General features: G+C 48.8%; 1 long non-coding RNA gene across 4 annotated transcripts in view; it reads right to left on the bottom strand.

Moving 5' to 3' along the window:
* Window positions 1-25,165, bottom strand: part of LOC310907306 — a 66,930-nt gene that overhangs the window by 13,255 nt on the left and 28,510 nt on the right. For 3 of the 4 annotated variants that reach the window (XR_014589595.1, XR_014589596.1, XR_014589597.1), the window contains exon 2: window positions 24,774-24,870. This is a non-coding gene — a long non-coding RNA (uncharacterized lncRNA). Of the gene's footprint in view, window positions 1-22,046; window positions 23,113-24,773; window positions 24,871-25,165 lie in introns of those variants that run through there. The other variant, XR_014589598.1, reaches the window with a different exon arrangement.

Raw genomic sequence — 25,165 nt, 5'->3', positions numbered from 1 at the left:
ACTGCACTTCCTCCCCTGGAAAACCAAACTGGAGACCCAGAGTTAAACTAATTCCTCAGATTGCCTGGAGACCCTTACCAAGGGTGCCAGTTGGGGTGGAGTGTCATGTGCACCAGCCAGACATGGGAGAAGGGTTTATTCCAGCCCTGGAATAAACCCTTATTTCAGTGGTGCTCTGTCACCCTGTGTCACTCTCCCAGCCATCGCCAGAGATGTCCAGCCCTCGCTCTCAAGCAACCCCCTAATTTCTGCCTTTCCAAAGCAAACCTAGGCAGATGTTCTTGATTTCTGAGTAAATCCAGGGCATGCGTCATTCCTCTCATCATTGCTCAGGCTGCTGCTCTTAAACTTCACCACCTCTCCCTGATCACTCCTGAGGGGCAGCGGCACTATCCCATCCCCAGCGGTGCTGCTGTGGGGAGCTGAAAGCCAAAGTTAAACTTTTGTGGGGAGCTCTGGTTTGATGTTGTGGGGCATTTACTTTGCAGACCAGCAGCTCCTAGAACATAAGGGCTGGCTTGGCCAAGGAAATATTACTGAAACTATCATGTGGTGAGTCCAGAGCCACTTGATTTTAAACCCTCCTGAAAAGCCAGCTCCATTTTCTGCTTTGGTGGAGACCAATTCCCCACGCTGGCATAGGAGAATAGATCAACCCCGGCAGCAGGGTGTTGTTATCCAGCTCCCAACTATTATGACATAGTTTCTATCAGAGCAGTTTTCTTCTCAGCCAGTCAAGTGGAATGATCCCTTAAAGCTGTGGTTTGCGGCAGAGATGTGCTTAGCACTGTCAGAAATCCATGTCTGCCCACACACAGGCCAGAGTCTGGAAAACAAGGATGTGGAAAAGGGCCTGCAAAGGCAGCAGGGCTTTGAGGCACTGGGCAGGGGGGAAGCAGTGGAAAACCCAAGGATGGGAAGAAGAAAAATACGTTTGGAGAGATGAATAACATGGAGCAGCCAGGCCCAAGGAAACGCTCTTCCTTGAAGTCTCTGAGGTGCTGCGCGTGCTGGGAGCTGGGCGTGCCTCCCCTTGCCTGCCAGCCCAGTCCTGCTCCTTTTCCCTGTGCCCAGGCACTGGGAAATCTCCTCAACACCACAGGGGCATCTCAAACCTCGGGACTGGAGGGGTTAGGCAGTGCTCTTTTTCCCCAGGACTGGGGGATTCAGGCTTGGAAGACCTGCTTTGGAGTGCTGGGTGCCAATCTGATGTCTTTTTCAGCTGGTTTATGGAACTACTGACGCAGACAGGAGAGGCCCCACAGCACCTCCAGGCTCACATGCAAGGATGTGGCCCCACAAGTGCATGGGGTCCATTCCCCCCATTTGGAGAGAACAGGATTGGGCTTCTGCTGGGCTGGGGCTGGTGATCACCAAAAACCATCCCTGGTGGGCTGGTTTTTGGACACTGGGGAGAGGGAGAAGGCAGAAGTAAAGAGCAGGGCTGTGCTTTTCCATGCTGCCTTTTTGTTTTATTTCGTTTTAATTGCACTCCAGAGCCCCTTGTATTAAACATCCCTAATTAAGGAGGGCCAGGGAGCTAGAGGGCGGGCGGTGGTGGCCGGAGAGGGGTGGGAGGCCAGCGTGGAGCCCCTCCGCCAGCAGAGCGGTGCCTGAGGATAACCTTGTAATCTACAGAAATCAGGGAATTATGATGGATATTACATAAATCAACCCCCGTGTCAATAAGGAAAAAAAAACATTTTTAAAAGAAAAGCAGCTGATAATTAACCCTGAAAGCACGGGTTTAACCCAGATCACCTTGGGGAAGAGCCCGGACAAAGGCAGGCATTCATCCCCGGCCTTTCTAATTTAAATAACCCGGCCTTCATTGGCTCCTGAGGGATTGCTCGGGAATTGCTAAACCGGAGGTTTGGTCGGGTTTGATGTGTAGTCGCATTGATTTCTCCCTCCCTCATCTTAATAAAAGGCATTTTATCGAGCTCCGGAGCGGGGCAGGGTGAGGCATCCCGCAGCTCCCACTGGTCCAGCAGCGGGTGTTTTCCAGCCCACAGGAGCTCTGCTGACACCTCCAAACCCATGGAGCTGGAGGATGGCTCTGGGCAGCATCACCAGCTTGTTGCTCATTAGGAATAACTTAATTATTACTTAGCAAATTGGCTTTGCCCAGAGAAGCTGTGGCTGCCCCTGGATCCCTGGCAGTGTCCAAGGCCAGGTTGGATGGGGCTTGGAGCAACCTGGGATTGTGGAAGGTGTCCCTGCCCATGGAATGAGATGAGCATTAAGGTCCTTCCAACCCAAATCTGTCTGGAATTCTCTGCATTGATTTTAAGTCTGCTTTTTGGCTTTTACAGGAGCCCATAAGATCATTTAGGTTGGAAAAGCCCTCTAAGACCATCAAGTCCAACCGTTCCCCCAGCACTGTCAAGGCCACCACTAACACATGTCCCCAGGCATTCCATCCACGCATCTGTTAAATCCCTCCAGGAATGGTGATTCCTCCACTGCACTGGATAGCCTGTTCCAATGCCCAACAGCCCTTCGGACAAGAAATTTTTCCCAATATCCAATCTAAATCTCTCCTGCTGCAACTTTTGAGGCCATGAATCCCACAGTATCTCCTCAGAAAAACATATGGCCAGTTTTGCTCTTGAGGCATCCAGCAAACCTGCCAGCCTCTCACACTGGTCAAAGCAGGCCCCAAGGAAGCTTCTCCAGACTGGTTCCTGCCACCCCACCCTAATGCTCCTTGCTTTTTCCCTGCATCCATAATTATTCACAGGGCAGCCCCTGAAAACCCACATTCAGTCCTGGTCTTTCCTCTTGTTTTTCCTCTGCAAGCCATCTGTGTGTGCAAGTGCTGGCACCAGGATAAAGCAGTGATTGCTCAGGAGAGAAAGCTGCAGGCTGGAAGCTGAGGGAGAGCTCCTGACCATGCTCTTTCCTCCCATGGCTGCAGCTGAAAAGCCCGGCAGGGATGTTCCTGCTCATGGCTCTGCATGGCTCTGCACCCACACCGCCAACACCTCCACTGGTGGGGCAGCATGGCTGGATCCCTGCCTGGAGCCCGCAGGGAGCTCCCAATCCAGGTCAGACAGCCTGCAGGCAGGCCCACTCAGGGCCGGAGAAGCCATGCACACAGCCCTGGGAGGGAGGACTCACAACCTGCCTGCACCGCCCTGCCTGCAGAGGGCTGTTGCTAGTGATGGACACATCCTTATTCGTAAGCATTTAATGTTTCTTAGGAAGCACTTCTAAAAGAAATTGGTATGTAATGACAGCACTCACTGGAAAACAGGCCGATTATAAAATGCACTAACTTATCTGGTATTCATTTGAAAAGTAAATGGATGCAAGTAAAGGTGAGAGTTCACTACCAATTCAAATATTTTGCTCTAACAGGCTCTAGCACTCCTACTTTAATTCAAGCAGAAGCACAAGTATGAATAATCAAACTGGATGATGCTCATCAAAACCTTTGTGCCTTGCACCATTTCAAATGGTCATTGAAGCTTAATGGCAAAAAATTTACATTATTCCTTTAATTTGTATTCTGTTCCTTCCTTCTGAGTGATGTGATTGTGATTTTCTGTTGCCGGCTGTATTATTTTGATGCAAATGTTATGTGCTGCTACAGTCCAATTTCCTGCTTTGCCCTCCCCTTTTCTTCCCCCAGGAAAGAAACGACAGCTAAAATAGTTCAGAATTGGGGAGGGATTCTGAAATAGTTCCTTAACTACCGCTCCTAATTAAAGCAAACAATGCAGGGTCTTGAAGCACCCTGAAAAGCTGAAAATTAATTATTAGCTGAAGGGGGAGGGAAGTGGCTTTGCTCCTCGGACCTTAAAAAAAAAAGGAAAAAAAAAAAAAGAGAGAAAAAAGTGACGGATCCCAATTCTGTCCACAAAAGAATTAGAAAAGAAAATTTGTAATTCAGTTAAAAACTCCTTTTTCTAGAACATAATCACCTAGGGATGAATGCTTTATTGAGAGGCATGGGGCTGCAAACCAAAGCCTTGCAAACAGGAGGCCCCCGGGGTGCTCCCGGCACGTAATATATGCACCGACTAATTTATTGCGCTGTGACTAATTTCCATTCCTTGTGCTCGGAGTTGCCTGGCTAATTACAGGGATGTTTTCTTAACTTGGGTAATTGCGCTGCCCGCGCGCGCTCCCCACGCCGGCTTTGATGCGCCCCCACGGGGCGGCTGCGCGGGGCGCCGCCCTAATTAGATTGGATGCCTTAATTAGGAGAGATGGATGTGGGGGTGCGTGAGGGGTGTCGGTGCCCAGCTACCTGACAGGCGGGCACCAGCCTGGCAGGGGAATGGGATGACACCTAGGCCCAAGCTGGGCTCCTCCAGGGTGGTGAGGAGCCCAAAACCAAAGGACATCCGGGCACCTATGCCACCACCCATCCCGTTCCCACCGGAGGGGCCAGAGCCAAGCTCCCAGCAGGTGCATCCCTCCAAACACATGCGAGGGGACAGCCCCATCTGCCCGTGTCACTGCCACCTCAACGTCAAATCCTTTGCCTTAATTCTTTCTGCGGCAGTCACTCACATGGGCACAGTTGTTATTAGACAGATAATCACTTCCTTGAAATAATTTCAGCACTCAGCTCTAATAAAAAAGATTTCTTTGCAAGGACTCTGGGTGAAAGGGGCTCAGTGCTGCTTGCTGTGCAGCGTGGGTCAATTGGGTTCTGTTCTATTCTTTCTCCAGCCCAACAATTGCCTTTCACCCACTGAAGAGCAGTCCAGGATGCCCATCCAGGGCCAGCCTCGAATGCTCACTTTAGTAGAAGCTTGACATCTGAAATTCTGCTGCTTTACCCCTGCCTTAGCAAAGACTTGGTCAAGATCCTGGAAAATTAATGTTGTATCAGTAAAAACCCATCCCCTGGCAGGGAAGGCCAAGGGAAGGTGGTGAACACCTCAGTGCCAGAGGCTCCCACAGGGCAGTGGCGATGGAACGGCATGGAAAGTGTCACTTCCCGCTGGGATGTGCCGGCCTCTCTTCAGGACTGGGCCATGGCTGCGTCACCCACAGGATCCTGGCAAAAAGACACCAGGGAGAGGCCATCCAGCTGGAAGTCTGGGCAGCACAGAAAGTCCCTGGGTGGTGCCCAACCTATGGAATTCCAGCAGCAGGCTCTGACAGACTCTGCACTTCTCCAAGGTGACTTAAACCCTCATTCTGGAGATGGTTTTCTCCATGCATTTGGGACCTCTGGCAGCTTGAGAAAACTTAGTCATTTTCCTTTATATTCAAATAAACAAACCAAGCATTTCTGCTCCTGTTCAAAGGTGGGGTGCAACTTGGTTTCACACACAGAGACATCTGAGAGAAGGAGAAATTCAACGTCTCTACCACAAAGTGAATTAACATGGACACCCAGGCAGGCATGGATCTAGCACAGGAGATTCTCTCTACGGCTGCCCAGCCAGGCCCTGGGTGAAGCTCCCCAGCAGCCCCCTTCCCAACACACCAGCAGGCTGGAGGGCTTGGAACAGCTTTGGGAGCATGATTTGTTTGCCAAGCCAGCTCCATGTATCCTGTTGTGCAAAGCCAGCCATTCTCAGGTGGATTTTGGGGCGAGGAGCCTGTGGCTGTCTGCACGCAGTGCATGGGGCTCTCGTGGCCCACCGGGCACCATGGATGTGTGGGAGATGCTCATGTGTGAGAAGCATCTTCTTAGGCACACACTTGCTGTGAAAAAGGAAATAAAAAGAATCTCCCCCATCCAGCTGCCTTCGGCATCTCCTTCTTAATAACTTGGCATATTCACTTAATGCAGGCTGGCTCCTTCCAAGTCGTTAGTGGTGGCAGGAGACACAGCCGGAACGCTGACCTGGTTTGCTTGCCAAGACAGAGCAAAGAGAAACCTTCACATAATCATTTCCAAACATTAAAATGGCTCCATTGTCATTATAGCTGAGAGATTGAATTCGCCTCATCAAAGCAGCGTATGACAGGTGACTCAATAGGCTGGTGCCAAGCGCGGAGGCAGGAGATTAGCAGGGCACTGATATCATTATTTCCGCCTATCACAGATTCGGCAGGGAGGCAATTGTAATTTCTGGGCTTATTAGTCTGCATTCGCAGGAAAAAACCTGGTGATAAACCTCAGTGTGACAGCCAGGCATTTGTGCAGCAAGTGCTGTCACAGTGACACTTGGAAAATGCCAATGTGGATATGTTCTCATAATCCCCCCTAATGGAGGTTAAAGCCTGGCACAAAGGCTTTATCACTGATCGGGACACTAATAACATTTGCATTTTTAAGTTAAATATAGTAAGTAAAGAGTAAGTCTCCTCCTCGAGGCTTCGGCAATTAACTCAGCCTTGAAAGGATGAAAGCTGAGCGAAGATTCCAGCTGGCTAGGCTTTCTTCCACAGTGGGTCAGCATTCCCAGAGCAGCACCTCCACTCTCCGTACTCTCTGTGTCCCGGGATGGGGCCTGGCAAAGCAGGGAGTGCTGGCTCCTGGGAGCTGGGGCTGAGTGGGGCTGCTGACCCAGGGCTGCCCTTTCCCCTAGCAGGGGAGATCCTTCCAGGGCTTTCACACACTTGTACAAGTGGTTTTGCTTCGGAGGGACAGAGTTTTTAGTTTTTTTTTTTTTTTTTTTTTTTTTTTTTTTGTTTTTGTTTTGTTTTGTTTTGTTTTGGTTTTTTTTGTTGTTGGTTTTTTTTTTTTTTTGTTTTTGTTTTTGTTTTTGTTTTTGTTTTCTGTGCCACACTGCCAGGTGGGCTTAGGGTTCCTGTGGGAATTCCCTCTGGACAGGGAGCCCAGCATATGTGCCATGGACACGCACACGCATGCTCTCCACAGGAATTTCTTAAGGAAAAGAATAATTACAGGTGGTAAACTGTTACTTTTCCACATTTAAATAAGAGACCAATTAAGAAGACTATGTAATTCAATTCTGGAGTGAGTGCTACTGAATTTAATTTGTTTCAGGTCAATGAATATAATGTAAAGTTATTAACAAAAAGGTCAGGGACTGCATATAAAATATACACACATGACACAGGCAGAGTAATTAGTACACATTTCACATGTTCTGCTGCTCAGACATATGGTGTAGAAAATCTGAGCAGGATTAGATGGTAATAAATGTTCCCCTCTCCCTCTCACCAGCTCCCTGTTTAAATGGGGTTTATGGCTATTCCCCCAGTGTTCCTGGGATCTGCCAGAGGCTGAGGACCCACAGCCTACACGGCAGTACTGGGGTAGGGTCCTTGGCCAGGGCGAAACTCTCAGGAAAGCTGTGACTTTCCCAGGGCAAGGGATCCTCGTGGAGCAGCTCAGGTCACAAGCCAGCATGTGCTAGGGCAGGGACAGTTTTTGGCGACCTCATGCCCCCACATGCTGCTTGTCCCCAGACTGTTCCAACAGAGACACACCTTTGTGGCACCCTCATGCCCCCACATGCTGCTTGTCCCCAGACTGTTCCAACAGAGACACACCTTTGTGGCACCCTCACCAAGAATTACTCTGTTTCCTCCAAGCCTGTTTGCAACAGGTGCACACTCAATGTGAAGTTATTGCATTAATGATAATAAAACATTCAAATTATAAAGTTAAGCAGTGGTTGAATTTTAAAAAGTCCACAACGCACACAAAAAAAAACCAAACTGGAAAGAAAGAGGACAATAAAGCCCCAAATGCCTGTTTGGTCCTAAGCTTGAGTATTGGACACCTGGATTCTCTTGCAGCTAAAGATGCACTTTCATAGGAAAGGAATATGAGGACTTGGGGAAAACTCCTCTGAAAGTTACAGGAAGAAACCTCAAGGTACGAGAACTCTGCCCAGCACCAGAGGTGCTCTGATGGCCAGTCAAACCTGCTCGGGATTCTCTGCTGGTGAAGTAAAATCCAGATGGGTTTGTGTGCTCCAGCGTTTTCCTGGGCATCTTGTCTTCAGAATGAGATATGCGACCCATTTCCCAGGTTATGCTTTACCTCCAGTATGGCTGGATGTGTTAAGGAAATGAAGTAGTTTGTGTATATTGACTAATAATTACCATTTACTACTGAACTTGGGAGCAGAATCCTCAACTAGAGGTATTTTTTTTTTTACCCATTATTCCTGTTTAGGTTTTGTACAGCTGGCTGCAGAAAGCAACAGGAAAAGCAGGAAAGTGGACAGTTCTAGGAATGGCAGGGACAGCCCTGGAACTGCACACATTTAGTATTTGTCTGCAAAGAGGGAACTGTGAAGTGTCACTGACTCGTACAGGTTCAGGAGTGAATTGCACCTGAGATGGGTGTGTTAATTAATGTTGCATTGGCCCAGTATTCCAGTCAAGATCACATCTCCAGAGCAATCAGCAGCATTCTCCGTGTTTGCTCCAAGGAGACCCAGATGCTCACAGTATAGCCTGTCCTTAAATCAGGGAAAGGGGCCTCGTGAGGTCTGGACTGGCTGCAGCTCAGTTCTTCAGCTGCCTCGGCCTATCCCTTGCCCCACTCCTCCCTGCCACAGCCCCTGGGGGACACCCTGCAGGGATCCCACTCGGATACGGGGCTGCACAGCAATCCCACCAGGACACCCTGCAGGTAGCAGCTCCCAGGCAGAGCACAACCTCTCTAGGCTGTTGGCACAGGGTCTGATAAGTGCTGCTGAAACTGGTGGATTTCTCCCCACTTCCCAAAATCGAGGAGCCCATACTCATCTACAAGAAGAGAAGGGGACAGAGGAAGGACACCTCAGCGGGTTGCTGAATATACCATGTGGAGAGGCAAAAAAAAAACAAACACCAAAGCAACCAAAAACAAAAACAAACAAAAAACCCAAACAAACAAACCAAAACAAAACCCCAACAACAACAACAACAAAAGTACAAGAGAAATCTATTTTGTTATTAATTAAGAAGTCATTCCCCCTCCAAGTGGCCCCTTTGCTCTCCCCCTGATTCCCTGGTCTTTAAAACCACTGAAGCAATTTACTCTCCATTTTACTGTTTGGCTGTGTGTTGGAGGAGAACAAATAAGTTAAAAGCAGGGAAACACCTATGTGAAGCCTTTGCTTTCCCTTTTTCCTCTCCTTCTGAGTTTTCTGTTTCTCTCCACGCTAAAACCCCACGGCACGACTCCCCAAACCTCTCTACGATCCCTGCGGTTCCCGAGCAACGCCGCTGCCCCTCTTCGTCATCCCCCTCGGTGTCTCGGGCTGGGTTTTTGTGAACACCCCAGGGATTTGCTCACCGTTTTTCCCAGCCGAGGGGTGGGAGCAGACCTCCCAGGCTCCGGCCACGCGCGGTGCGGGCGGAGGGGACACCCCGCTCCCCGCCCGCGGGGTCGGTGCCCCCGGCTCCGCAGCCTCTCAGCGCTCCCGCTCCCCGGCATTCTCATTAACTGAGGATTGCGAATGGGTCAGCAGATCTATACACTTTTGTGTTCCTCGGCCCGCTTTATTTATTTCTTTCTTTTGCAGGATGCTTCCTCAATAGGAAGATTAAAAAAAAAAAATAAAATAGGATCCATCGCACAGCAGCAGGATAGCCTTGCTCTGTTTTGACCTTTCTGAAATTAATTTCCCAATCTTAGCTTTCAAAATCAGAGATTGAAAAGACCTATTAGATCAGCCAATCCATTTTATCACTAGTACAGCAGCAAGCAGAGACCACAGCCAAGTGCTTCTCTACACAGGGAAAATATTCTGCAAAAAGATGAAGCATGAATTTAAAGTGAAATACCTGTTCCAGAATATTCTGCACGTGGACATGTACTCTGGAATAACTGCAGCTGATCCTGACTTTGCTCAGTTGACACTTGGAACAGAGGGGAGGAGAAAAAAAAACAAAACCCTTTTAGGATAAGAAGTACCTTTTGTGGGGTAGCTCTGGGGAATAATTCCCCCACAACCTGTTTTTTCCCAGGCAGGTTGTCACTCACAGGGCAGCACCACTGGGAGGAGAGGGATAGGTGGTCAGGGAAGTTCCCTCCTGGCCTGCGAGGATGTGGTCAGGACAGAATTCTGGCCTGCAGCTACTCCAGGAGCCTGGGATGTTAACAGACACCTCTCCCAGCCTGCAGTGTAGTTCCTTTGCTGGGAACACCTCAGAGGGTGCCTGCTTTTCCAGACAGCAAAAAATTTGGAGGTAAAACCCCAAATCTTACAGTTTGCACCACCTGAGCTTTCCCCACCAGCACTGCCAGCCCATGGTGGGGGTCCCCAGGAAGGCCCCTTGGTGCAGGGAGTGCTCCTGCTGCCACGCATCCCTCTTCTCCCATTCCTCTTGGGATCCCTGGTGCTCTGAAAGTCGCGTTTTAATGCCAGCAGTGCTGATCTGGAGGAGACAGGTGCTGACCTTGGTTTCCACCTCTATCCTGCCCAGCAATGCCTGACAGGCTCAGAGATCTCCAGCATGCCATTCTCAGAGTTCTTGGGGATGTCTGCAGGATTTGGATGAGCAGGGCAGCACCGAGGGACATGCTGCTTCTCCCAAGAAAACGAAGCAGGCCTTGCAGCAGGTCAGGCCTGGTCACACCAACCTGCCCAACTTCTGCCATGCCCCAGGCACGGTCAATGAGGAAACCCAGCAGAACCTGAGGGGGTCAGTGCTCTCTGCAGGGCCCTCCTCGAGGGGCAGCACCAAGGGAATCCCTGTGGTTCAGGGGAGGTGACTCCAGCAGCACCACATGGAGCCCAAGTGCAGCCTGTTCTGGCTGAAGTGATGCCACAGTCATGGGGGACAGGGGCGAGCCGCCGGCGATGCCCGGGCGGTGCCGTGGCTGTCACGGGTATCGGTGCTGAGAGACAGGAGAATGCATTGCAAGCATGTGAAAAGGAGCTTCTCTTCGTGAAATGTGATGGGAAGGAGCCTCCACCGACACCTGCAGTGAGTGTGTTTGCTGAGAAACTGGGAATTACACCAGCAGGTGCCTGGCAGTTTAAAGCTCTGCTACATTTCCCATCAGCGCTGTGGTTTGGTGAACAACTCTGAGTCTTTTCCCACTGAAACCATTCTATTCCGCCTCGGCAGCTCCTGCCCTGTCCACCCACCATCCCGGCGGGAACAGCCGCCACCCCCCACGACGGGGAGCACCGAGAGCACACAGCAACGGGTGCCACAAACTTTGAGCACTCAGCAAGTCCTCTCCGCACACAGTTAGCGCCAAAAGATCAATATTGACACTTTAGACGATTCCTTTCAATTTGTTTTTTTCGTCGATTGTTGGGGCAAAGTTCCACTTTTCCGATATCTTGGGTTCCCGACTAATGGAAACAAATAAAGTGAAAGCTTCTGTCCACAATTGGCGAGGAGCATGCATTGTCAGCAGGCGCTAATCGGATTAAATTGGCTCCTGGCTCTATTGCTCGGGATAACGCACTCCTAAATTTTTTTCCCATCTCAAGGGGATGGGCCATTGTTGCTTTTTCTCCCTTCTTCCTATTCAAATCTGACTGATAGAATGAGGAATAGCTAGAGCTGACGGCGGTGCCTACGCCTCGTGAACAAAGAGCGGAGCCCAGCCCGGGGCCCTGGCTGGTATCGGCCTCCCCAAGCCCCTTCCCCCGGCCGGAGCCACTACGGCATCTCCACCGCTCCTCTCTGAAAACCGCGTTTAAAGCCCGGAACTGCGGCCGTCCGCGGTCAGGTCGCTCCCCATTAGTATTTTAATCCGTACTCCTGGCACCAGCCCCTCGGAAGGAGCTGCAGCAGCAGCCACGTTCCTGCGAGCAGCCCGAAGAGAGAGATGGCCTTAAATAATGTCGCCTTTGGAGGGAGGCTCCGCGCGCCGCCAGCTATATTTTGCCCAGAGTCTGATAATTTTCAAAGCTATTGGCAACCTGGGAATTTTCCTGCCTTATCACCAGGGCTCAGCTAACTTCACTAACACTAATCAGAGCTGGAATCATTCATTCAAGGATTGCATGATCATGTTTTTCTTTAGCGGTGACAGCTGCCTGAGCCGCATTAGCAATGCAGATGAGTCAGCCTAATAGGTTAATGCAGAACACGCGAAAATTAGGTTTAATCCCTAGTGAAATAATCTAACATTTTCACATTTCTTGATGTTGGGATAGAGACATTGGTGGTGACTCAATTAGGTGTAATGTAGATCAAAGCAAATTTACCTTCTGGCTGAACCTTCCCCGTAGTTTAGATAGAAGAATATAAGGGTTCTTTACTAATTGGCCAATGGCTGTAGGGAGAATTCTACGGAAAGTGCGTGCCGCGCAGGAATCGCGCTCCGGATTTAGGTCTGGAGCGGGGCACGGCCGGGCTCTGCAAACACCGGGCACGGTGCTGAGCTTGCAGCCCCTGCTCCTCTCCGTGCAGCGCTCACAAATGAAGGCATCTGGGGGCTTTTCTGTAGTTTTATTTTATCCCCCGCCCCCGATTTGTTTTTAATGTCCAGTACCGCAATATCCCCGGCGAGGTTTGAAAGACCTTGTATGATAAAAGGAGCATAAAGGAGAGGAAGAACCCCACCCACCAGCACGCGTCCGTCTAATGTTTTCATTCCCGGGGAATAACATATCAAACAGCAATCGCTTTCAGTCATAAAGGGAGGGGAACAAAAAATTACATGCCCTCAGTTGCCAAATTATTTTTTGCCTTGACATCTTAATTCTTAATCCTTGTGTGTGGTCAAATCAGCCTACTATAGACAACCAATCAAGCAATTATTCCTAAATTATATTTGCCCAGCTCACATTGATTGGTTATTCTTTTCTTATTGGGTAAGCTCATTAATTCCGAGCAGCTTGCTTATTATGCTTTCCACATCATTTTCCTTCGGAGCCTATCTACTCACACCAGCCTGCTGATGTTTCAAGATGCCACGCAGAAAAAAAAGGGCCGAGTGATCTATTGCATTGTCTCTTCCAGCAATTACAATTCACATTGCTGATTAACTTTGATGTGAAAACTAATGAGATAAGGCAAGTTATCAAGGCGGACCTGATCGTCATCTCATTTATAGAGCATTTGCCATCAGTGAATGACAAAAACTAATGAAGATGTATCTGACAGCAGGCTGAGCCGCGGCCGAATTTCGTTTCTCATCAGCGAGTGCTCTGCTTCGAACTCATCAGTCTATCTGAAACATGTGGAAATTAGCTTAATAATGAAAACACTTCACCCAAATAGACAAATGTTTACATTAAAACAGCTACATGATAAATAGATGTTAAAGATTTTATGCCTTCTTGAGTCTAAACAATGGAGCACAAAATATGTTCTCATATTCACTAAATCATGCCCATAAAGCTCCCTCCCGACGTGCCGCTGCTGTACCTGCGGGCTCCCCTCTCTGTGGCTCGTGGAGATTGCCGGGCTGGGGCTGCGATAGTTCGGGCTGCAACTCAGGGATGCCCGTGCCAGGCCTGGGCAAGAAGAGGGGGTCTGTCCCTCCCCCCACCTGGGGCACACAGCTCCCAAAAGCAGCTTTTTCAGTGCCACCCTAAGAGGTGCTGCTGCTGTACAATGACATTTATCCAACGCAGAAAAGAGATCTAGTTGCCCCCGGACAGAGTATGAAGTACAGGCGTAATTCATGTAAATATAGCAACCTTTCTTACCTGAGCCGTCACTAAAAGGCCTCCTGCAGTATCAGTCTAATTTAGAAATGTTGTGATAAAAGGGAGGCAGGCAGAGCTGCTCCCATTTTTAATATTGCAGTATTGGTATCTTTATTTATGAGATGCTATTTTATATTTGTCGGCCACTATTTCATATGCTTCTGCTACGTACAAACGTATCCCCGAGACGTTTCTGTATTTGGAATAAAATACTCGTCCATCGCCTGAGATCAGAACAATACTATTTTTAATAAAAAAGACAGGCATCTGCAAGGCAGAAGGGTGAAACTGTCGTTTTAAAAATTATTCGAAAAACGGTGATACTTCAATTAAAATAAAGAACTGGTAAAAGATTTTCTTCCTTTACCATGATATTTTTATCTCCCTGAAAAATATATATGGACAGGCTATAAAGCACTGCCTCCTCCAGGAAAAAACCAAACCCAAACACGTTATCCCCAATGTAAGTAAGAAGAACTTTTAACTTTGGTTTTAAAAACCGATTATCTAAGTGGACTGAAAAGAAAAAAACCCAAACCAGAGCCTATGCAGAAAAGGCACAGGAGCTCCTATAAATTCCGTGCAGCGACGGCTCCGTGCACACACGTAGAAAATCCATCTGAGCTCCCAACCGGGTCGAACCGGGAGCGCGGTGGGTGCAGCCCCGGGGTGCCCCCAGCCCGTTCCCTCCGCCCGGCACTCACCGCGTCCCCTCGCTCGGCCGGGGGGACATCTGAGGGGCGGCTCCGAGCCGCCCGGGCCCCGAGGTGCCCTGGCATTGTGCGGCGCAGATTAGCCCGCACAAAGGGCCCGCATCCCGGCTAAATTAAAAGAAAAGCCTGCTAGGAAGCGCCGGCGACAAATTACTACTTCAGCTCTGGATTAAATGTAAAAGCCCTTCACAGAGCTGTAGATAAATCCTGTGTGCTAAAAGAAACCATAAAAGTACTTGTTCAAGAGCTACAGACACAAGTGGAAAATTGACCCCAAAGATGTTTTATTTATTTTAATTTTTTTTTTTTTTTTTTTTTTTTTTTTTTTTTTTTTTTTTAGTAACCGAAGTTTATAAAATTTCTGCCGACGCGCGGAAAGGGTCTCGGCAGCGCGGCGCTCCCTGCTGCTGCGGAGGGCACTGGAGCTGGACACGTCTGCGGCCACCGGGGCGAGCGTTCTGTGAAGTCCCAGCAAGGTTTGCTTGGTGCTTCGGAGGGCTTTTGCTTTTTGTATCTGTTTGTTTGATTTGGGTTTGGTCGGTTTTTGTTTTTGGTGGTTGTTTTGGTGGTTGTGTGGTTTTTTTTTTTTTGGTTGGTTTTTTTTTTTTTTTTTTTTTTGTGTGTGTGTGTGTGTGTGTGTTTGTTTGTTTGGTTTAGTTTTTTGTTGGTTTTTTGTTTATTTGTTTGTTTTTTGTTCCCCCTTTTCCTCCTTTCTTTTACCCAGCTAATGAAGAAGAATGGTTTCGCTTTCACCACTCGCACACAGAGTGGGAAAGCACTGCTCCCATCCTCATTTCCCTTTCCCCCAGGCACCACAAGCGCAGGTTCATCCCCACATTCCTCCCAAGCCTGCCCAGCACTGCCGTGAAACTCCCCAGCAGCGCGGGATGCTCCGAGCGGGCAGGACGCAGCCGTCTCCCTTCGGTGCATAAAAAACACGTGTCACCTGCGCACGGTTCATCTCTCCGGCTGCACAGCTATTATTTTATATTTCTAAAGTGCCAGCCCGCCCACGGCAGCGGCTCTGCTGGCTGCCCGGGTGTGTATCTACGTGTGCCTGCACGGAGGGACGGACAGGGAGAGGAATGCTGCTCCTCCCTCCCCGTTCCCGGCCTTTATCCTGGCCGCCTATTTTTAATAAATAATTATAGGCAGCTAAAGGATTTGTTCATTCCAAAAGGTCTCCCCTTCACATTTCTCAGAGGTTCAGCTCAAGGAGACGCCATGATAATAAGGCTGACTTGGGATCCCTACTCCACAATGTCATTATGAGCTACCATTTAAAATGAAAAAAGTCTGTACATTATACCTAAAAGCATTACAAGGTCTCAGCTTGGGGAATATTTAATGCTGCTGGGAAAGCAGCACTGCTGCTCTGAGGAGGAGAAAAAGGGGAGGAAAAAACACAGCAAGAGAAAAGTCCTTTCTGAAACACAAGCCTAGAAAAAAGATGTTGGGAGCGAGCACGGAGATCATCTGCATTTCCAATGACTAGGACTAATCCTCTGCTACCACGTTTATATTTTCTTTCTTATTACTTTTGCTAATTATCTCCTCCCCCCCCCCCTTTTTTTTTTTTTTTTTTTTTCACTTGTAGCTTTTCCTCCCATCTTCTGAGCCCATTATTGTCTGGCTCGGAGCTGGATCATCTGTGGCTGGTGACGGCCCCTCCACACTGCCCAGGCTCCACAGCCAGGAAAGCCTGTGTGCCTTACAGGCACACACACAGCCTGGGTGACCTGCCATGGGGCTTGGCTTTGTTAGGGTTTGTTAAGAAGCCTTTCTGGGGGCAAGGAAGGGCTTTTTGTCGGGTCCCAGGGGCATGGCGCAGACAAAGAGCAGCCTCAGCAGTGCCCCATCACTGGCATGGGCACCTCAGGAACCATCCAGCCCTGTCACCCTTCATGAAAGCCACCCTGGCCTGCTCTAGGACTGGTAGAGAGCGGAGAAGAAACCAGCCCTCAGCCTTCAGCAGAGAGACAGGTGCCTGCTCCTGTTCCTGAAAATCCACGCTCCCCAGGCAAGGAGCGTCGTGTAATCCCCAAAGCCGTGCTGCAGAGGCTCTCAGCTCCGAGCCACGCGTGAAACTGGGGCTGTGTCTCATCCCTAACTCACAGCCTCTGTCTCTGACAAGGAATTTACATGGCTAAATGCCTGTGCGAGACCAGCCACTGCACTACTCCTGCAATATTATCCTAAAATTTGCTAATAGTGGCTCTTTCACATAAATTAAGTGATAATGAAAAAAGCCTCCCTTTGAATTTATATATATTTCAGCAGAGAATAATGTTTTATTTAAAATAGTTACAGTGCGCCTTTTGATTTAGAGTTTAAAGTAAATAATATTTGTACATCTAAAACATACTCAAGACAAATGAAAAGCCTCTAGATGCTTTTGTATGAGATGCTGAAGAGCTCTACAAACTTAAAAGCACAACCTCAATTAAGCCCATCTTCATCTGGAAAAAAAATTAGCAACTGAAAGCTGAATATATTAGATAATGCACACTTGCAGGAGAGCATTCTCTTAGCAAAAAATTCTTGATAACCAACCTAAAGCTGGCCTTAGAGTTGCTCAATGCTAATTTTGTTTGAAACTGTTTAACTAACTCTGAATAGATATCCATATTCAACAAAGATATAATTAATGGCAACCTTTTCTTCTCCTTAGAAGACATCATAACAAGCAGAAAAGTACAAAAAGATTTTTATAGTAACTAATTTAAGGACAAAGGGTTGACCTCTAGCATTTCATGAAATAAACGGAGCGAATGAAAGAAGAGTGACAGTATTCATCCTTGTTCAATTCAAGCAGCCAATTTCAAAATGCAAATCATAATCTGCAGATGCTGGAGCCTGATGTATTTTTTTAAAGTATCATTTGTTCAATTTAAGAACATCAGACATTTGAATTTTAAATTTAAAAAAAAAAATCAAACCCAATTCTCGGCTCCAGGTTTAGGCGCAGTGTGACTGCACGCTCGTAGCTGGGGTCTACTGGGGCTTCCCTCCCTCCCCACCTCCCCAGCCACTCATTTTAGACATTACTCCCAAAACCTTTTAATGAAGAAGTTCTGCTAAGCCATACATTATTTCTGATTTGCACAGCTGGTCAGTGCCACTGCCTCTGCAGTCTGGGGATGACCGAGAACCTGGAGCCCAGCAAGCAGCTCCATCCTCACTCCCCACCCGTGGGCACCCTCCTCCCACGGCCAGGCCGTGCCCCCACCCCCAGGGGCAGAGAGGGATGGATCCTCCCCGGATATGCTGCCATGGGGCTGCTGTGGCACAGGGAAGTGTCCTGGCTCTGGTTCCCATGGGTGGCAGAGCCTCTGCCTGGGGAGGTGACTAGAGCACAGGTGGGGACAGCAAGGGGAGGTGAGCTGACTCTGAGCTTGGGAACACAACCCCAAACCTCCAGAGCCAGGTTTTCTTTCAGGTTCTGAGGGAAAAGGTGCAGTGGGAAGGGAGATTTTGACTGGACCATGGATGATCTGCAATCCTTTAGCAGGGGAGGGATGAAGTCTCAATCCAGCTTGACAGCACACACTCGTTCACTGGAGCTCTGGGGAAGTCAAACACATGCCAAGGCATACCAGGGAGCCCAGGGGAGCAGCCCCAGGTCAGTGGATATCACACACTGTGCCGAGTACAGATCCACAGATGTATGGAGGGGTTCCTTCCTCATTCCATTCTATGTCCTTTCACCTTTCTCCTCTGAGCAAAGGAAGGCCAGAAGTGGCATTAGGAGACACTTTTTATGTGCCCAAAGGGGCCGAAGGATGCGCTGCCACACCCAACACAACGGCAGCACGAGTTCTTCCCTTCCCGTTTCTTCACCAGCTCTGACAGCTGCTTCCAGGTTTGCAGGGATAACCCACAAGGCCTGGCACTGCCGAGCCTGGACATGTGTGAGGTTTCTCCCAGGAAATGGTCTTAGGGTGTTTGGAAGTGTTTTTGGGGAAGCATGACGTTTTAAAATTTATTTTGGCCATTGAAATACACAGAAGTTTCTGGCCTCACCAAACTGGGCTGTAGGGTATAGTGGACCAACACTGATATCCCCTCAGCAAGCAATTCCCTTCCTTCCTTAATAAATAGAAAAGATCCTGTGTTCCCACCACATGGCCCCTAGTTACTGATAAGTTACAGAAGCACAATCTCTGCAAAGGCATGTATATTAATTAAATTGCTGCTGATTAGGGCCCATCAGTGACTTGCAGTATGAAGAGAGGGAGTGAAATAAATGCCCAGGAGCATCCCTGGGGAGAGGAGAGCAACACCACTGTGTCACGGCCTCACCCCAAGCAGAGCAGAGCCATTTCTGAGAGACCAAGTGCGGTTTTGTCCCAAGCCCTTCCCAAAGGCCAGGAGCCTGCGCCCAACCCGGCCCTGCTGGCGCTGGGCACAGGCAGGAGGAAGAGCCGGGCCTTGCCAGCCCTCCTACACAAACAGACCCTGCAGCTGTCGCGGGGCGAAATAAATGACTTCCGGAGGTTATGGAGAATAAATGAATCCATTCAGGCACAAGTGAAGGGGACATTGTTTTCCCTCTCAAAAAAAAAAAAAAAAAAAAAAAAAAAAAAAAAAAAAAATCCCTCCCCAACAACTTATATATTAAGGTATCAATGAACAACAAATTCATTCAGTTATGACACAGGAAATCTCAAGCAGAATGGGCTGCAAAACAAACTTGATTTATCTGCACCACACATGCAAAAGGAAAAAAATGCCTCTTGCTGGCTGTTCTGCCAGGGCTGGGGCTCCTCTTGAGGATTCCAGCCACACACAGAGTGTTTTCTGCCAGTACTTTAGTGGTGGGTGCGAACTTCTGAGATTAAGATTGTTCCCTTAGGTTTATCCCCTTCAGGGACAACGCGTCACAATACGCCTTTGGAGCATATTTAAAGCCAGGCTGCAGATGCACATAATCTCCATCCTCCCACACCACAAACAGGAGATGTGGAGGTTTTTTTTTTTTTTGTTTTTTTTTTTTTTTTTTTTTAGGACAGAATTACTAATTCAAAGAAAAAACAAGTTTTTACTGTGGAAACCTTCATTTTTATATGAGAAAAGAACAGACAAAAATGGAAATGCAGGCTCAAGCCAGACCAAATTTCTCAAAATAAGGCAGTAGTTCCCTCCTCTCTCAGCTCTCATTTGCAGCCCTGAGCCCAGGGGACCCCATCTGCTCCACAGCATGTCTGGGCACATGCTGAACCTGAGGGGACACCCCTGACTCAGGGAAGGACAGAGGGACAGTGCCCTCCCTGCCCTCATCACTGCTTCCCTGAGCCCACTCCCCTTTGCTGTCCAGCACTACAAACCTGAAACGTGGCCAAGAAACAAAGCCCATCCTCCTCTTATTTCCAAAACATTTATGCTTAGCTGTTTTCCCCAAGTAACGTTAAAAAAATCTCTCAAAAATGAGTGCAGCGGGTCAATCCTGTTGTAGAAACGGAATCAGTATCCAGCTGCAAGGAGTGCTCACAGTGTGCAGGGGAATAATCCAAAAGGTTTTAATTAGGGAAAGCAGCAATAAATGAAGGAATATGAGCTTGGATGAGAACACTTGAACGTATAAATAACGGGGAAAGGCGAGATCTCTCTCCTGCCAGAGAGCCCCAAAACAAGTCAGGGCACAGCGTGTCCTCCCCAGACCCCAGGGGCTCTGCAGGAGCAGCATCCCGGGTGCGGCGGGGCGCATTAAAGCGGAGCGCATCTCCGACCCCGTGCGCGGAGCCAGCAGCCCACCCCTTTCCGTCAGCCGGTGACTTCTTCCGCGTCGCGGACAGATGCACATCTGTCTGTCTGTATGTCCTTTTGCGGGGCCCGAGCTGCCCCGTGCTACCCGCGGTGCCCGGCTCCGGAGGGGTCCCCGACAAAGGCGAGATGCGGCCGGGCGCGGGGCTCCCGGCCGCTCCTTGAGAAGCAAGTCACGCTCCCACGACAACTGCTTCTCTGTGCCTGTTTGAATTGTCCCTCCCAATTAGCAGTAATAAGGGACTCTGTAAAGATGAGCAAACAGAGCGCATTCATTAGCCCCGGCGGCCGCCGCCCTCCCTCCTGGCAGACCCGGGAGATCCCCAGGGCACTGCCCTCAAGGATGCCGAGCGCTGGCAAAAGGCAAATTAATGACGAGTTGCTCGAAGAGTTTGCCCGAAATAATTTTATTCTGCCCAAGAATTGATTACTCCCAGCCTGGAAATATGTCCAAATCAATAAGCCAAAGCTCAGGGCAAAAAAGACATGCTCTAGCCCCATTTATTTATCCACTTTTTTGAGGAATGGCACATAATTTACCGGGTTGGAATTGTTAAGCCTTTCCACAGTGAGGACTAATGACCGACCAGCTGCAGGAAAGCGATGCCTACATCCATCTCCCAGACGAGTCACGAGTCCCCACACCTGCTGGTGATGACCTTGGCAGTGGCCAAGACCCCCACAGTGACAGAATGTGCCTGAGGCCATCCTTGGTAGGCAGATGGATATGGAAGTGACACATGTGGATCGAGGCAGCCACCTAAAGAAACGCTTTTAAACCTCCCCAAAAGGATGACTGGTGGCCAGGTGGCAGTCCCTGCACACCCTGTTCCTGCCTGGCCAGCTGGAACCAGGCTGGAGCAATCACTGCTTCAGGGGTGAGCTGAAAGCGATGCTAAACGTGCACCACAAACACCGAAACTGTTTGAGCAACATCTGTGGCTGAGCCTCAGCACTGCGGAACAATAACCTGTGTTACCCAGGGCGTGCAAATGGCACGAGGCACACTGCAGGACAAGGACATGTTGCATCATCCGGGGGCTGAGCCCAGGGCTGGGGGAGATGGCAGCACCACATGCTGCTTTCCACAGCAGAGGCTTCAAAAGCGCACCTCACAGGTGACATGTGCCTGCCAGCACACCCCATTTGCCAATCCTCTGCATGCTCCACGGGGTCCTGGATTTTCCAGGGCATTAAACCCTATCCCCCCTCAGAAAGCTCGGTGGCAGCTGTCATACTGCTGGCGGGGCGTGGGCGGGAGGGCTCCTGCTGCAGACCATCAATGTCACTCCCAAGCTGCTGGTGGGTGAAGGACGAGGTGGCCCTGGCGACCCCGGAAGCTGCCAGCACCAGCTCCAGCAGCGCATCTGCACGGACACTCATGGGGCCTCCTGTGCACTGCCACCCATGGAAAGGATGCTTTTGACTGTGTTAAAACAGGAGAACTCAAACCTTTCTTCTTGCCGTGAGCCCTGCAAGCAAACATCTTCATGTAAAACAGAGACATGAAGCAGCAGAGCAAAAATCAAAAGCCCGGATTTGCTGGCTTCCCCTTGGGCAAACCCCTTCCCAGCCTGGCTGCTCTAGACATCTCAGAGGGCATCGTGTCCCCAAGTCTGGGCAGCCTTGGGCTGGAAAAGAACTCCCCTTGGCCCAGTCTCACAGATGAGAGATGCTAGGGTGGGAGAGGGAGCCCAAGGAAAGAGCAAACCACAGCAGGGTTTGAAGCAAGCCTTGCTGAACCCCAGCTCAGAGGCAGGGCAGGGAGAAGAGCAGGTTTGCACCCAGCAGGGCATGGCCATGCTCTGCCTGCCTGGCCCTGCTGGCGAGCCCAAGCCCCCCGGCCTCAGCCTGTGGTCAGGGGCTCCCGGCCAGCCAGGTGGTCACAGCCTGGCTGACAGCCTCCTTCAGCTGAACTTGGTTCTGCTCACAGGGGATCTTTACAGACTGGAACACTGCTGTTTCCCCATTCAGAACAGGAACATCTGTGAAAAGGGATCATTCATAATAAACTTGCAAGTGCTGGGTAGGAAAAAAAAAATCCTCAGCCCAGAAAACAATACAGCCTTTATTTTTCTGTGTGGCTGCCCAAGCCCGCAGCACCCTGGTGGGTGGAGCAGAGAGGGCTGGGGGCTCAGCTCAGCCCCCTGCAACAACAGCTCAGCCTGATACAGCGGGACAGGACAGCAGTACTGAGGGACACATGGTGGGGCTGCCATTCCTTCACCCGCCTCCCTCACAGCCTAACAGGCACAAATCCCTCCATGTGGCAGCAGCACATACAAGTTTTATTACTCAATAAAATATTTGAAACAAAATAAATGATTTTGTCAAACACTATATCTCCTCAAATAATAATGCACCAGCTTACTGAGAGAAACAACCGACATTCATATTCTATGGCAAAGGTTTATTTCGCCTCCCAGAGGAGAGAGGAACAGGCATTTCAATTTGGAATTCAGATACTGTATGGGAATACAGTAACTATAGTTCTCAGAGGGTTTGTGCAAATGCCAGCAAAACAAACCCCAAATCAAGTTTATTAGCTGGTGGAGATCTCTAACAATCTTACACAGTGACTGATGAAGCCATCGGGGAATTCCTTTCAACATGATTTAAAGCCCCGACAGAAACTTCATTGTCTGTTCCAAGACAGAAAGAGTTCCTCAGTATCCAGTACTGCTCCAACAGCAGTGCTGGCATGGGTGATATTGCCAACACGTGTTTCCTTTCACCTGGAAATGTTACTGGGAATCCTAACATCCCAAGTGCTGTGGAGAACCATAAAGGGAGAAGGCACAAATGAATTAAGAACTGCAGCCTGTGTCCTAAAGGGCCTGTCTGTATTTTGAAGGCAAGGGTGGGATGTTCACTTCTGCCCTGAGTGTTCTTCCAGAAATGATCCAGATGTCATTCTCCACATGGATCAGCCACTGAACACCCACAGTCTGCTTGGCGTGGACAGAGTAGATGCAGGTTTTGGGTACAGCCAGCTCCCACCAAAGCACTGGGTGTTAAAACTGGGCTGGCTGTGCCGCAGCAGGGCCGAGTTGCTCTCTGGGAAAGCAAGCACCAGGACTGGAAAAGTAGCCAGGCTCCTGCTCTGGGAGGGCTGATGCCCTTCCTGAGGATACCTGAGGGGAGAAAGGTGAAGGTGAAGGCATAGCTGGTGCCCCCAGAGTATCCACACCAGGCCAACTCCCGCAGAATCGTTTTTAAAAGCACACTCAGAAATGCGCAGCTCTAATTGCCAGGTTTTTTTTGTCATGCACACTCATCACTGGGTCATTTGCATTTTAGCTGCTAAAATATCAGGGGGATGTTATTTAATCAATCACTGCAGCTCACAAAGTCCTAAGTGAGAGAATATTTTTTTATTGTCTCTGCTTGTATCTAAACATCTCAAAAACCCGCCAGCCAGTTCTTCATTTCAATTAGGGCAATGCTGATCATTAGCTAACTAATAAGGACTAATTTTCTGTCACAACTATTTCCTAATTAAATTCAAAACAGAGATTTCTAACCCAGATGGTCAGTGATGCTACAGATTTGTTTAAATTTGGTATCACAGTAACAAACTACTAATTAGGGTTTGTAAATACATCAATTCCCTTATGACTTAGTTGTTAGTAATGCATACAACCAGTTTATTAAAGCACTAATTGTGTCTGGCTTTACTTGGGCCTAACACATAATCCACTTATCACATACTGGTACCAACTCATTTTGAAGGGATTATGAATGAAATCATAAATGAGGTCTCGCATCCCTTTCCCCTGTATGCTTAATAAAGGTTTGGTGTCATATTTAGATGACATATTTAGATTTTCTGCCTCTGATGAAGAGCGGCCTTGCAGTGATGCTGGTGCTCCATTCTCCAAAGGCTGTTTAACGAAAAAAGTTTCCACCTCAGCTCCACTGGGCAGCAAACTGTCCCAGCAGCCAAGCTCCTTGAAAGGAGCTCTGGAATTTCCCAGAGAAAGCACTGAATTGTTTATTTCCTAATGCAGGCAAGCTCAGCCCCTCCACAGGGCCGGGGCTGGCACTGGAGGCTCATGGGTCTCCAGTCCCTTTGCCTGGAGACCCTCATGAGCCCAGACCATCTCTTTGTGAGATGGAGGGCTCCAAACTTCCGTCTTGCAGGACGGAAAAGATCCTGCCTCTGTGAAAGACCCTGTTTTTAGGCAAGGCTTTGTTTTCCAAGGAGCCCAAATGGGCAATACTCCACAGCTGGGGCATAGACGCCCCTCGCTGCTGCAGCTTTATCAAGAGTGCACAAAGTAGGAAATAAATGATAGATAACTGTGAATTGCGAGGTTATGTAAACATGGAGGGGGTTCCAGAAGAATCCTATTAAACCATAAAAGAAAAGCGTGGATGGTTTATCACATCACTAAGACCCAAGAATGCATTAATAAATAGAAGAACAGATAACAAACCGTGGAGTACAAGGCTAAACTACCCGCTATTGTGAGGATCCTGTGACAGTAGAAACAATGAAGGGGAAGAAAAAAGCTTTGTTGGTCTGTCACCAGAACCTTGTAGTGTATCTTTTATAGCCCATTTTTAATGAATTTACAACACCTATCAGTTATTCTCTGCCCAAATCCCTCATTTTCCTCCCTGTTGAATGCAAATTCCCATGCTGCACTCTGCCTTCACCATGACTTCCCCTGTTAAACTTGGAGTTCTCTGGGTTTCAATGGTCTTTCAGCCAGAATAGGTTTCTGTTTTCATATTTCCAAAGGGTTTTCAGGATGGTAACAAAAGTGGGTTTAGTGCAAAGCAGGAGTACCTCTGAGCCTTGCTGCATCCTTTGCTTCTTCTGTGACAGAAGGGTGAATGCTCAGATAGGTCTTGATTCAGCCCGGAGTGACGATGCCCAGACGTGCCTGCAAGGAAAAGAAACAAACAACAAAACACATGAAAGCTTCTGTTCCTCTTGCTGTTTTTCAGCCCTCTGCAAATAACACTAAGAATTGTTGGAGGGGACTTCATATTAATCCAAGAGATAGCACCCTCTTTGTAGACACTACTGAGACTCACTAACAGTTTATTTTCACTGTATTGAGGAAGTTTTATCATTAAATAAGGACATGGGATACATTTACTGTAGATTATTTTTATTACAGCATCGTTAGGTACAGAGCACTAAGGAGACAGGGATGACCATGACACACTCTGCAG

Source organism: Zosterops lateralis, assembly GCF_965231275.1.
Source record: "Zosterops lateralis genome assembly, chromosome: 3".
In the NCBI taxonomy this organism is placed as follows: domain Eukaryota; kingdom Metazoa; phylum Chordata; class Aves; order Passeriformes; family Zosteropidae; genus Zosterops; species Zosterops lateralis.
The sequence above is the reverse complement of the archived record's forward strand: the minus strand, read 5'-3'. Positions and strand labels throughout refer to the sequence as shown.